Source organism: Anabrus simplex, chromosome 1, assembly GCF_040414725.1.
Source record: "Anabrus simplex isolate iqAnaSimp1 chromosome 1, ASM4041472v1, whole genome shotgun sequence".
Taxonomy (NCBI): Eukaryota; Metazoa; Arthropoda; class Insecta; order Orthoptera; family Tettigoniidae; genus Anabrus; species Anabrus simplex.
In genome coordinates this window covers 663853623-663868261 of record NC_090265.1, presented here as the reverse complement: position 1 = coordinate 663868261, position 14639 = coordinate 663853623, and the positions used below count along the sequence as shown (strand labels likewise).

General features: G+C 44.7%; 1 protein-coding gene across 1 annotated transcript in view; it reads right to left on the bottom strand.

The window, feature by feature from the left end:
- LOC136885725 (uncharacterized) overlaps positions 1-14639 on the bottom strand; it is a 380798-nt gene that overhangs the window by 230107 nt on the left and 136052 nt on the right. The window lies entirely within an intron of this gene.

Here is a 14639-nt window from a genome sequence, read left to right as displayed (position 1 = left end):
TTTCAGAGACACCGAGTTGCCCTATTTTTTTCTCAGATATATACCGACACAAGGCTAGCTTACTTGAGCACCTTCGCATACCAAAGCAGGGATCAAACCCGCCAACTTGACATCAGAAAGCCAGTTTACCACCGTCTGAGCCTTTTTATCTATCTGCTGTTCGTCGCAACGACACAGATAGGTCTTATAGCGACGATAAGACAAGAAAGAGGTAGGAGTGGGAAGGAAGCGGCCGTGGCCTTAAATAAGGTACAGCCCAAGCATTTTCTTGGTGTGATAATGGGATACCAGGGAAAATGATCTTCAGGGCGGGGTTCGAACCCACTATCTCCCGAATGAAGCTGATAGCTACACGTCTCAAACCGCACAGCCGCTTGCTCTGTCTGAGATACTTAACTAGGGAAGGATATCTCACTTCAACCATGGCGATAATTAGAAGAACTGGACGTGTATGACTGATGCACGGTGATGTTCATGAAGTCACACAAGTGTTGTCCCAAGTGAAACATGGCAGTTCATGACCCCTGTTACTTGCAATATTCTAAGAATATCGAACACCTTTGTTATTGTTGAGGTATCCCATTGACGTAATGCTTTGTCACCTGAAGTGTAAAGAGGATTATATCTACTAACAGCATGTACGGCTTCTCTCTCTCTCTTAACTTCTTTTCTATCAACAACGGTGCAACGAAGAATGGGTGAAGAAAGATCGGTATCTTCAATATAATGACCTATCTCCCTTCCGTCAGGGGATCATACATTCTGAGTCCAGTGTGTCAATCATACCGGCCCTGCCGAGACTGGCGTTGCTTATACTTCTCTCATATCTTGCACCCTTCATATCTTATCTCAGTTCATCAATACTTGTTCTTTTATGACCTCGGTGACAGTAGATGTTTAGGGTCTAGGGCACAGATTTCCAAACTTTTTACTTTCGTGGTACCCTTCAGAATAGAATAAGAAACTTGAGGCATCTTTGTTATAGTTTCTCAATTCTGTCTAACTCCTATTCAAACTAGAGACCAAGAAATATCAGATTCTCGTACCATTCAATTCGTTTTCATCTTTCTGACTTTTTTTCAATTACCTGGGGTTGATATATGGATTTAGCCATGTTTTACGGCCGGATGCCTTTCCCTTTCCTAGTGCTGACCGTATGTGGAGGGATGTAGCCTATTCACTATTGCCTGTTTCTGTGTTTTCTTTTGTATGTCGCACCGACACAGATAGGTCTTATGGCGACGATAGGTTAAGAAAGGTCTAGGAGTGCAAGGAAGCTGTTATTAGCTTTACGTCGCACCGACACAGATAGGTCTCATGGCGACGATAGGATAAGAAAGGTCTAGGAGTGGAAGGAAGCTATTATTAGCTTTACGTCGCACCGACACCGATAGGTCTTATGGCGACGATAGGATAAGAAAGGTCTAGGAGTGAAAGGAAGTTATTATTAGCTTTACGTCGCACTGACATAGATAGGTCTTATGGCGACGATGGGATAAGAAAGGTCTAGGAGTGCAAGGAAGCTATTAGCTTTACGTCGCACCGACACAGATAGGTCTTGTGGTGACGATAGGATAAGAAAAGTCTAGGAGTGGAAGGAAACTATTAGCTTTACGTGGCACCGACACAGATAGGTCTTATGGCGACGATAGGATAAGAAAGATCTAGGAGTGGAAGGAAGCTATTAGCTTTACATCGCACCGACACAGATAGGTCTTATGGCGACGATAGGATAAGAAAGGTCTAGGTGTGGAAGGAAGCTATTAGCTTTACGTCGCACCGACAAAGATAGGTCTTATAGCGATGATGGGACAGGAGGATAGGGCTAGGAATGGGAAGGAAGCAGCTCCAACATTTCCCTGGTGTAAAAATGGGAAACACTGAGCGAGTTGGCTTCGCGGTTTGGTCACGTAGCTATCAGCTTGCATTCGGGAGATAGTGGATACGAACCCCACTGTCGGTAGATCTGAAAATGGTTTTTCCTGGTTTCCCATTTTCACACCAGGAAAATGCTGGGGCTGTGCCCTAATTGAGGCCACGTCCGCTTCCTTCTCACTCCTAGCCCTTTCCTATCCCATCGTCGCCGTAGAACCTATCTGTATGAGTACGACGCAAAACAACTTGTAAAAAGAGAGAAACCACGGAAAACTATGTTCAGGGCTGCCGGCAGTGGGATTCGAACCCACTATCTCCCGGAGGCATAACATGTTTTTGGGTTGAATTAGCGTGGACAGAAAACCGACACCGTGGTATCCATGGTAACCACTGTTCTTCATCTATCTATACTAGGTCTTCGTCATCATCTTCCTCGCATTATTAGCATGTGCCAGAACACTGCCTTCTATATGCAGTAGGTACGAAAGACGAGGTGTTTTAAACGGGGGCCGTGGAAAAACGTCGCAATGAGCTACACGCAGTGAAATACATTAGGAGGAAAAACGACTATTATAATGTTGCCATTGATGCTTTCACGGCCCGTACTTATAGACATGATATTGTATAGGCTTTTGGACATGTGCCGTGTGAAGAAAATAAGGTAAAATTCTTTACGTTTCGCAGAGAACTGTGCTGTGCGTCATCAGAAGAAAATCTCGACTGTCCACGAGAAAGGCTTCTCAAACATGTTTCACCATATTTTCTTGACACGGTAAGCCCAAAAGCCTATACAGTATCGTGAGTAATATAATGTCGTATACAAGGATATTTTATAACGCCTATCAGCATAAATTCAAAATTTCTCCCGCGCAAAGCAAAAACAAACAAAAACAATAAAATGAAAAACAAAAAATAATAAAGCTGGCGTGGGTGGCTAGTAAAGCATTATTCTAGCGTACTTACGGTTTATATGGACAAGTCACTGAGGAAGATGCTCACTTACCTGCAAGAAGAAAAAGAACATGTTATAATATAACATACGCTAGGGCTCTGATGTTGATGAAAAGTCATATTTTATTCGCTGCCTCGATTTTGCGTATCTAAAATGTTTTTAATGCAAATCCGGTGATTCTCGGCACAAGTAAGAGGCCCTTATTTGCCAATATTAGGTAATATTCTGAGCATTTTTGTAAAAGCATCATATAATGATATTTTTGCGGTTTGGCGGCAGCTCCAGCTGTGTATTTACAGTAATGGGAAGTAATAAAGGAAACCCCTGTCGCTGAGTTGTTTACTTTCGCATAAACAGGCGCCATTTAACATTATTTATAGGTACCGGGCCGAAAAAAAAGTAATTCCTTCATTCACAAAGCGATAATCTACGTGATATACGTCTAATAATACTTTTTTCTTTACGTCCCACTAACTACTTTTACAGTTTTCAGAGACGCCGAGGTGCCGGAATTTAGTCCCGCAGGAGTTCTTTTACGTGCAGTGTAAATCTACCGACATGATGCTGACGCATTTGAGCACCTTCAAATACTACCGGACCCCGCCAGGATCGAACCTGGCAAGTTGGGGTCAGAAGGCCAGCGCCTCAACCGTCTGAGCCACTCAGCCCGACTGATATACTCAGTCATCGGTTAGATCGATTGGATATCTACAGAGAAACTGGAATTCGTAGCGTAGTGAGTAACACCCGTGTCTAACAGTTGGGAGAAAACAGTTTCAACAGCCCACCAGAACCTACGTATTCCCAGAAACTGTGTTTGGATGTAACATCTCAAGAGTACTTTAAAGTTAGGCCCACCATACTTAGTCTTAGCTAATATAATCTGTTTGATAGCCGAGCCAATGAAAATGGACTGTATTTAAATGTGTATATTCAGAAACCTAATGACATTAATAGTAAATAATTCATCACAATAAATACTGAGCTTGTTACTTTTACTTAAAGGGCCATATATAGTAAATTTTTGCATCATATTTAGTTAATTTTAAGTCATAATTTAACGATTTTAGGTCTTAAAGATTCGAGCCTTATACATGGCATACATCTATCGTGTAAGACCCGAAAGCCTCTGTGACGTCACAAGTTTAGGGGAGAACACAGTATATTCTGGTACAGTACAAACAAAACTTGTACATCTAACTGCATATCACTAATCTAAGTCGTGGTCGGTGGATGCAGAGACGGGGTGCCGCGGCTCTACCATGCCCCTACACCTCTGCATTCGGGAGACGGAGAGAGGCTGGTCCCCACCGTCGGCTGCCCTGATAATTATTTTCCGTGGTTTTCCATTCTCCTCTACTAAGGTGAATGCCACGACAGTTCCTAGAATAGGCCACGGCCGCCAACTCTCTCACCTTCACCACAAATCTCCTTCTCCACTACTACGTATAGTCATAACATTGGAAGATAGATTTTGACAGTTCTTAGAGGGAGGTCCATTATTACTGCCTGCCTGGGTGGGGAGAAAGGAGTAGGAGGTATGGCTGCCATGGAAACGTGGACAGACCCACTGCGGTTGCTGTGGAGATAAGCCTGCTGGCTCGTGTTGCTTGGAGTTGCCAAACCTCTCATTTCACACAGAATACAGCGGTCTGAGCGAAAGAACAAGTGAGCCAGAACCGGAGGGAAGGAGAAAGGAATGCAGGAATGTGGCAACACAATGCAATGCTCCTCCCTCCAGCCCTATCTGTCAAAACGCTTCTTTTAATATTACGGGTACAATCTCCTGGCCCGATAGGACGTCATCATCTAAGAGGCCTACCTCCCCACCCACTTCAGGGGAAGAATGAAAACACTGCAGTAGTAGAAGTAATCCAGGTCCACAAGCTTTGCTATTCCTCTCATTTGAACTTCACTGTTACATTTACTATCGTGTTCATCGTCACCCAGTGGGCGTACACTTTACAAGGTCAATGAACACTTTTAAACTTCACTGCTTAATTAGCCTAAAGCTTTACACCTGTATCTGCTAGTGCCTAGGGGAAACAGATGCTGTACAAATAATCTCATGCTCTAAGGGAGCTAAAAGGGCATTGCACTCAAGCGATTAGCGAGAAATGACTAGGAGACTAAACTCCATCTAACTCATTGCTTTTAACATTTTTCCCACTCTCGTAATAAAAATATTTCTTTTATGTAATCTTGATTTACCGAGGGAATTGGCTTCGCGTTTTGGGTTACGTATCCGTAAGCTTCCATTCGGGAGATAGTGGATTCGAACCCAACTGTCGGCAGCCCTAAATATTTTCCGTGGTTTTCTACTTTCACACCAGGCAAAAGCTGGGGTTGTTCCTTAATTAAGGCTATGGTGCTTTCTTCCCAGCTTGTCCTATTCCATCAGCTCCATAATATTGGTGTTAGTCGGTAGGATGTAAAACAAAGAGGAAAATAAATAAATAAATAAATAAATAAATAAATAAATAAATAAATAAATAAATAAATAAATAAATAAATAAATAAATAAATAAATAAATTTGATTTTAAATTTGATTTTACATGAGTTAATATCAGCGACCCGCATGTTGGTATTTTTTTATGGGCGCAGTATTTTTGCATCTGTGTCTTGGCACTGGCGTCCGAATTCTCAGTCTATAGTTCCTGTCATGTAATCTTATACACTAAGGGTACAACCTTATTCTTTCTCCCCTATTAATACTGAAGGTAGTGATTTATAGTTATCTTCTAACTGTTAGGTTCAATACAGTGTCGCTAACCATAGAGTTTAGGGACCCTGCTTGCCGACCGATACGTATTTCAACTACCGTATTGTAAAAATGACTTAGTGTTACATTTGGGGGAGTAAGTAAAGCATATTTTCTTTTTCTGTACGAAAGAAAATGTGTTCGGGTAATACTAGGTAAGTAGGATTGTACATTTAATACCGTAGTTGGTGTAAAATGACGAACGCAGCATTGTATTAATACCAGTAGTTGTAGTTTATTGAACCTCACAGGTTTCCACCCAATACATGGTTCAAATTTGGAATAGCCTAAGCCAGTTACAGGATGCAAAAGGACAGTACATTAGAATCTAGTAAACGACATAAAATAAGAAACCAGCAAAATGAAATAAAATGAGACTAAAATAGAATAAAAGGCAATCGGACAAATACTTCTTGGACATGCCATGAAGTCCGTCGGATACTCCGGAAACGTGACCCCCAAAGTGAGGGTCTCCACAGCAGCCATCCTCGGTCTCTTCATGCCACGTCCAACTTCTCCCCTAAATATTTCTATTGTCTTTCAGAATATGCTTTTTAAATAAAGTATAGTTAAAAGGCATAGTATTAATACCAATACAGTCTTATTTCGTCCATGTCGTATGTATAGAATTCTACTAGAACTCCTCCGAAAAGGAAACCAACGAAACCTCTTCTATAAAGATCAGTTCAGTTGAAATGGAAGGAAATTTCTTTATTAACCTAACTTTGCCTTCTCACGACTTTGCAGACTTAGGCTTGTGTGTCATTGTCTTTCTTGAATGCATATGGAAATGAATGGACATACAAACGCTTTGTTCGTGAATCTCCGTAGCTTACTAATGGACTGGATAAAACACCTCATACATACCAATTCAATATATCAAAAAACGAAATGGCGTATGGCTCTTAGTGCCGGGAGTGCCCGAGGACATGTTCGGCTCGCCAGGTGCAGGTCTTTTAATTTGAATCCCGTAGACGACCTGCGCGTCGTGATGAGGATGAAATGATGATGAAGACAACACATACACCCAGCCCCTGTGCCAGCGAAATTAACCAATGATGGTTAAAATGCCCTGCCCTGCCGGGAATCGAACCCGGGAACCCTATGACCAGAGGCCAGCACGCGAACCATTTAGCCATGGAGCCGGATAGATCACAAAAGCTTCTAAAGGATAGGATCTACGTAGAGGGGACAGGGGAACAACAACATCTGATTATTGACTGTGAAGTCCTTCATTACTGTAGGGTGCGCAACTTACAAGGGGCCGTGATTAGCTCGGCGCTTTTGTAAATGCTGTCTATGATGATAGGAGAGAAGGAAGAGATGTGACACGATGAGGAATGAAGATATGGGAAAACTGAAAGGAAATGCTATGTAAGGAACGTAAATGAGACTCGTTCGCTGCCTGCTTTACGTCGCACTGACACAGATAGGTCTATTTTTCACCCAGTTGCTTAACGTCGCACCGACACAGATAGGTCTTAAGGCGACGGTGGGACAGGGAAGGCCTAGCAGTGGGAAGGAAGCGGCTGTGGCCTTAATTAAGGTACAGCCCCAGCATTTTCCTGGTGTGAAAATGGGAAACCACGGAAAACCATCTTCAGGACTGCCGACAGTGGGATTCGAACCTACTATCCCCCGAATACTGGATACTGGCCGCACTTAAGCGACTGCAGCTATCGAGCTCGGTCAGATAGGTCTCATGGCGACGACGGATTAGGAAAAGGCTATGAATAGAAAGGTAGCGGCCGTAGCCTTAAATTAAGGTACAGCCTCAGCATATGCCTGGTGTGAAAATGGGAAACTATGGAATACCATCTTCAGGGCTGCCAACAGTGGGCTTTGAACCCACCATTTTATACCTACGTGATCCAAACCGTGTGGCCAACTTGCTCGGTCAGAGAGAGACTCCTAAGACGTCGCAAAACTCACACCGTCGGAGTGTGAAGGCAACAAGAGTTGATCAAAGGACATTGGGTAGAAAAGATAAACGTGAGGAGCAGCCACAAGTGAAATCAATGTCAGACTCAGCTAGAAACCCCATGGTTACCACTGCAGCGTTTCAAATTGAGAAGGAATTGATGGAGGCGAGCTAGAAAAGTGGCTAAGTAACTGACTTATCCGCAGCGCGGTCGCGGTTCGAATTTCCACCAATGTACAGTATGAGTGATTTTAAACGAAAAGGCACATTCCTCTGATTCGGAATCCATGTAAAACCGATATGCCCTGGATTTTTACATTTCCTCATTAAGTTCCTACCTAAAATATGTATTGTGATACAATATTGAAATGAATTCAAACTCCCGCGAAAGTAAATTGACAAACAAAATTCCCCTGAAATATGAGATTGGTATAATAAAAAAACTGTTTTTTTTTGTTATTTGCTTTACGTCGCTCCGACACAGATAGGTCTTATGGCGACGATGGGATAGGAAAGGGCTAGGAGTTGGAAGGAAGCGGCCGTGGCCTTAACTAAGGTACAGCCCCAGCATTTGCCTGGTATGAAAATGGGAAACCACGGAAAACCATTTTCAGGGCTGCCGATAGTGGGATTCGAACCTACTATCTCCCGGGTGCAAGCTCACAGCCGCGCGCCTCTACTCGCCCGGTAAAAACTGTTTTAAATACACGTAACAGCCTATAATCAATGCCGGCTTCACAGTGTAGGCGTAGTGAGCCTGCCTCGTACCTAAACGCTGTTTCTCTTCCCGGTCAGGTCAAGCACAGATTTTCACCTGGAATTGAGGGCTGGTTCGAACTCCACTAAAGCTGTGTGAGAACAACTATTAAGGAACTACTGACGGTGAGATAGCGGTCCCGATATATAAAACCAAATATAACAGGCAAGAGGATCGTCGTGCTAACCACGCGTCAACTCGTAACCTGCAGGGCTTCGAGATAAGCAACGGTTACTTGGTAGGCCAAGGTCATTCAGGGTTGTAGTGCCATGGGATTTGATCTGATTTATGTTAGTGTGGAAGAGATTTGCACAGTTTTCATTATATTGTGTCTAACCCCCTGGACGAGCTGCTCGACTAATGGGCCGTCCACACGCGCAGGTTTTACTTCGCGCTTACTTGCGCAAAGCGATTTGCAGCGGAAAGCTTGTAAGTATGGACGGGAAGACGGTAGCTCGCGCAAGCCATTTTAATAGCTATTTTTGGCTCCATTTCGATCTACAACGCTTTCTTCTCTTCTTATTCAGCAGCAAACAGTAAAAAAATAACTGTAGTAAAAGTAAATCCTTACTTGGCCACATTGCTGTGATAGCACCTACTGTGAAGGCGAACTTTGTCGAACTGATATTTGCGCAAATTTACTCGTGTTGTGTGGACGCTGCACAGAGTTCAGTCTATTTTGCGCAAACTATACCGCACAAGTAAGTCGCTGCCGTGTGGACGGCCCTTAAGTCGTGCGTTCCTAACTGTCAGTGGAGAGATGGCTTGGAATGACATTAGTAGATGAATAAGTTTGAGTGATGAAAAGAAGGAAAGATCACAGTATGAACATAAGTTGAAATTCAAGAGGACGAATTAGGTCAAATATTCGTTTATACGGAGAGGAGTTAGGGATAAGAATATTTTACCTAGGGAGATGTTTAATACATTTACAAATTATTTGCAATTATTTGAGAAAGGTGGTGGCGGTGGTGATTATTATGTTAAGAGCAAGTACAACTAGGGAACTATACTCTTTATTACACTAATCAGAGGGGAAAATGGAAGGGATCCGACACTACGAAAAACGAACGTATCGGCTAAAAAGTCAAGGGCCACGAAGGGCGTGAACATGAAAGATTCTCTAGGCCTCAGAACATAGTAGTGTTGGGGTCGGAAAAGAACAAGTGTTGACCAAGGCAGGTTGGATAGGATAGATGAACGTGAGGAGCCTGGTACAAGTAATTGGAGGCAATGCCAGGACTCACCTAAGGGTCCAGTGATCGCCGACCTACACTTCCAAGTTAAGAACTCCTGGAGTCCCTTTTAGTCGCCAATTACGACAGGCAGGTGGTACCGTGGGTGTTATTATACCGCCCCCACCCACAGGGGGATTATTTGAGAAAAGTCTAGGTTAACAACAGATAGATGATGGTGAAAAGACAACGGCGTAAAAATTATCTAATAGCAAGAGTTGACCAAGGGAGGTCGGATAGGATAGATGAAAGAGAGTCTGGCACTAGTAAGTGGAAGCAATGCCAGGACTCAGCTAAGAGTCCAGTGTTCGCCAACCTACGCTCCCAAGTTATGAACCCCTGGGGCCCCTCTTAGTCACCTCTTACGACAGACAGGGAATATCGTGGGAGTTATTCTACCGCCCCCACCCAGAGGGGAAATAGACAGGGAATCTGCCACCTGGGCGGCTGCCCTAAATACAGATCAGTGGTGATTGATTGATTGAATGATTGATTGATTGATTGATTGATTGATTGATTGATTGATTGATTGATTGATTGATTGATTGATTGATTGATTGATTGATTGATTGATTGATTGAACAAATAGCAATAGACGGAATTTCGAAGTAGCTGCTTTAATTTTAATTTTTTTAAATTGATTATTCCACGGGCCATTTTAAATGTCGAATGGTGTACAAATAGGGCTCCTTTCACATAGCCTGGAATGTCAGACTGGACTGTGCAGACTCCAAACCAAACCGATGTTCAGAACCCCACGGGTTCTTCTGATTATATCAGAAACTTTCAATCTAATCGTTTTAAACGAGCGTTGCGTAATAAATTAAAGTAAATAAATGTACTGGCTAGACATAATGGGTTATTTATGACATGGAAACAAATTACCCGTGAAATCTACAGATTTATTGCATGTGCTGTAACATTCCAGTAGCTCAGAGACAGGCGGGGAGTGTTGCTACCTGGCCAAGAGAGGCTGACGCTTGCAGGAGCGAAGCCCGTGGGAGGCAATGATGACATTACACACTTGCCTGTAGCATCATCGGACATGCAGTGAAGTTCAGTACCGCCTGTTTCAGAAAACTTACAACCGCCTCGGTTGAATTCTAGGGACCCTCCCATCCAGGAGCGTAACGAATGTAACACGAACCCGCCTGCCAAAATTTAAAAAAAAGAAACTCCCTAAAATAAAATAAAAACATATGAATAATTTAACATAAATGTAATCACAGCAGGTGGAATTAATGAAATATATTGTCAAGCTATATGAACAAATGGATTTATCATTATTGTAAGAGTATCTATATACAGTGTGATTCAGCAGCCCCTTCCAATATCGTTTGCTGCAGCCCAACTAACGTGCACATTGTTATAGGGGTGCCATTCCCCTGCAGGCGTACTGTATGGTACTAATGTTCAGCGAGCACATTTTGCACACGATTCTGAACCCTAGCGAAGTGTTATACCATCCTTTCGCAAAACATGACGCCTTGAAATCATGTAGCAACGTCCTTTTACTATGTAATTATGTTAATGTGTCGTGCCTCGCGACCTGGTGTAACGAAAAGGGGAATCAATGCACACAACAAGGTAACAGTGCAGTAATTAATGTTTTGAAACCGAACCTGATGGCGTATGTACTCGGCTCTCGTCGTACTACCAGCATGTTTCCTGCAGTGTAGCGTAGCGGATGTGGTTAGGCGTTCGCCTAGCAATCGACGGAATGTGCCAGTAGCGGTTCGAATCCTACATCATTCAAATATTTTTGCACCGGTATGATGTTTGAATACGTAAACACAGGCCCACGTTTGCCGCATACAAACAGTAGAATGACGCTGTCATTCATCTTGTGCCCTGCGCATACTCCGCTGGTTAGGGCCTGAATGTACTGTAATCTCTGCTGTCATTCGGCAGGTTTTCCACAGAGGAATACGTTGATATGCTCCTCATTTATGGAGAGACGAGACAAGACGCGTGCAAGACACTACGTCGGTACCAGGAACGATATCCTGACAGGGGACACCCGGCTGCTACGACATTCCGCCGTGTTGAAAGACGCCTAAGGACAACAGGCGTGATTTCCAACCAGCCATCAGTCCGCGATAGGCTCATTACATCGAGTGAAACAGAAGAACCCATTCTGGAGGCAGCTCGTAATAATCCACACATTATAATAATTTCGTGTGGCTATTTCTAGCCGAGTGCAGCCCTTGTAAGGCAGACCCTCCGGTGAGGGTGGGCGGCATCTGCCATGTGTAGGTAACTGCGTGTTATTGTGGTGGAGGATAGTGTTATGTGTGGTGTGTGCGTTGCAGGGGTGTTGGGGACAGCACAAACACCCAGCCCCCGGGCCATTGGAATTAACCAATGAAGGTTAAAATCCCCGACCCGGCCGGGAATCGAACCCGGGACCCTCTGAACCGAAGGCCAGAACGCTGACCATTCAGCCAACGAGTCGGACATCCACACATTAGTACATGGCGAGTGCACGACAGGTGAACACCAGCCAGCCGTCCGGCAGGCGAATACTGCATGAACATAAATTTCACCCGTAACATCTTGAACTACACCAAGAGCTCCATGGGCGGGATTTCGAGGCTCGAATGGAGTTCTGTCGGTGGCTATTAGGCAGGCTGGATAATGATACATCATTCATATCGCATATGTTGTTCTCGGATGAATCACGCTTCCACAATTTTTTTTTCTAGTGTTTTTACGTCGCACCGACACAGATAGGTCTTACGGCGACGATGGGACAGGAAAGGGCTCGGAGTGGGAAAGAAGCGGCCGTGGTCTTAATTAAGGTGCAGCCCCAGCATTTGCCTGGTGTGAAAATGGGAAACCACGGAAAACCATTTTCAGGGCTGCCGACAGTGGGGTTCGAACCTACTATCTCCCGAATACTGGATACTGGCCGCACTTAAGCGACTGCAGCTATCGAGCTCGGTCGCTTCCACAATAATGGGAACGTCAATCGCTACAACATGCACTATTGGAGTCCAGGCAATCCTGACTGGGTGCGATAGGCGGCCCATCAAATACGATGGGGAATCTTGTGGGATCGCCTGATTGGACCTTACTTCTTTGAGGGCCATTGGACGGACCCATGCTACCTGCATTTTCTGCGTCACCGAGCTCGATAGGTGCAGTCGCTTAAGTGCGGCCAGTATCCAGTAATCGGGAGATAGTGGGTTCGAACCCCACTGTCAGCAGTCCTGAAGATGGTTTTCCGTGGTTTCTCATTTTCACACCGGGTAAATGCTGGGGCTGTACCTTAATTAAGGCCACGATCGCTTCCTTCCCACTCCTAGCCCTTCCCTGTCCCATCGTCGCCATAAAACCTATCTGTGTCGGTGCGACGTAAAGCCAATAGCTTTCTGCGTCACGAACTCCTACTGCTGCTGGAAGATATGCCCTTGTACGATCGTTAGACGATGCGGTTGCAACAGGATGGAGCTCCACCACATTCGACTTTGCCCGTTCGTAACTATCTGAACGAGGAACTGCCAGGCAAAAAGGCCCTGTTTCTTGGCCCGCCAGATTACCGGATTTAACGCCGTTAGACGTCTTTTTGCGGGGACATTTGAAGATCGTCCTTTACACTCAGGTGCCGGAAAACCTCGACCAGCCCCGGCAACTCATCACGGACGCCTGCCGAGCAATTACATCTGGAATGCTTGGGCGCGCAAGACGATCTATTGAACACCGGGCCCAAATGTGCATAAACCAAAACGGTCATCACATCGAGCATTTGCTGCGATAAAACATTGTCAGGGCAGTTCAGGCCTGCTAGCCAATCGGCCCTTCTAAGGGTCACAAACACATTCAATCACACATAATTTGCATGAAAGCTATTTTTGCTATATTGCTATTTACTTTACGTCGCACCGACACAGATAGGTCTCATGGCGACGATGGGACAGGAAAGGACTAGGTATGGGAAGGAAGCGGTCGTTGCCTTAATTAACGTACAGCCTGGTGTGAAAATGAGAAACCACGGAAAACCATCTTCAGGGCTGCCGATAGTGGGGCTCGAACCCACTATCTTCCGGATGCGAGCTCACAGCTACGCGCTCCTAACCGTACGGCCAACACGCCCGGTTTGCATGAAAGCGGGTATTGAACTTAAATTGCGTGCTGTAGGTATTAAACAAATATTTCAAAAGCTAGTAATCTTCACCCCGGACTCGAACATCCCACTTGATATGCAAGCCCGCTCCGCCACGCCTTTACCAACTACACTACGGTTCCGTACGGCACAATGGGCAGCTTATAGCAAGTATTAGGTTTACTATGGTCACAATATCAATTTAATGATTTGCCGGCGTGTCAGGTGCATATGATATAGAAGGCACACGTATATCTTACAGTGTTTGATACGAGTATAACATTACGGCGTCCTATCATGGTGAGGCTGTGAATACCCAGATATGTGGTTGTGTTGTCTGAGCATACCGGCAGGGCAGATGTTTTCAGGACAATGAATATTGTGGGTTGCATAAAACTACATTGGAAGGGGCGGCTGAATCACGCTGTATATAAACACTAATGTGTACGTTTCACAACACGCCTCTGTGGTGTAGTGGTTAGTATGATTAGCTGCCACACCCGGAGGCCCATGTTCGATTCGCGGCTCTGTCAGGAAATTTGAAAAGTGGTACGAGGGCTGGAACGGGGTCCACTCAGCCTCGGGAGGTCAACTGAGTAGAGGTGGGTTCGATTCCCACCTCAGCCATCCTGGAAGTGGTTTTCCGTGGTTTACCATTTCTCCTACAGGCAAATGCCGGGATGGTATCTAACTTAAGGCCACGGCCGCTTCCTTCCCTCTTCCTTGTCTATCCCTTCCAATCTTCCCATCTCCCCGCAAGGCCCCTGTTCAGCATAGCAGAGCCTGGACGAGGTACTGCTCATCCTCCCCAGTTGAATCCCCCGACCCAGAGTCTGAAGCTCCAGGACACTGCTCTTGAGGCGGTAGAGGTGGGATCCCTCGCTGAGTCCGAGGGAAAAACCGACCCTGGAGGGAAAATAGTTAATAAAGAAGAAGAAGAAGAAGTGTATGTTTCACAAAACTCAAGCTCTTAAACCAGAGGGAGTTAAAAAGTGCGGGATGTACCAAAAATCTTCCAAATCGTCTCAATAG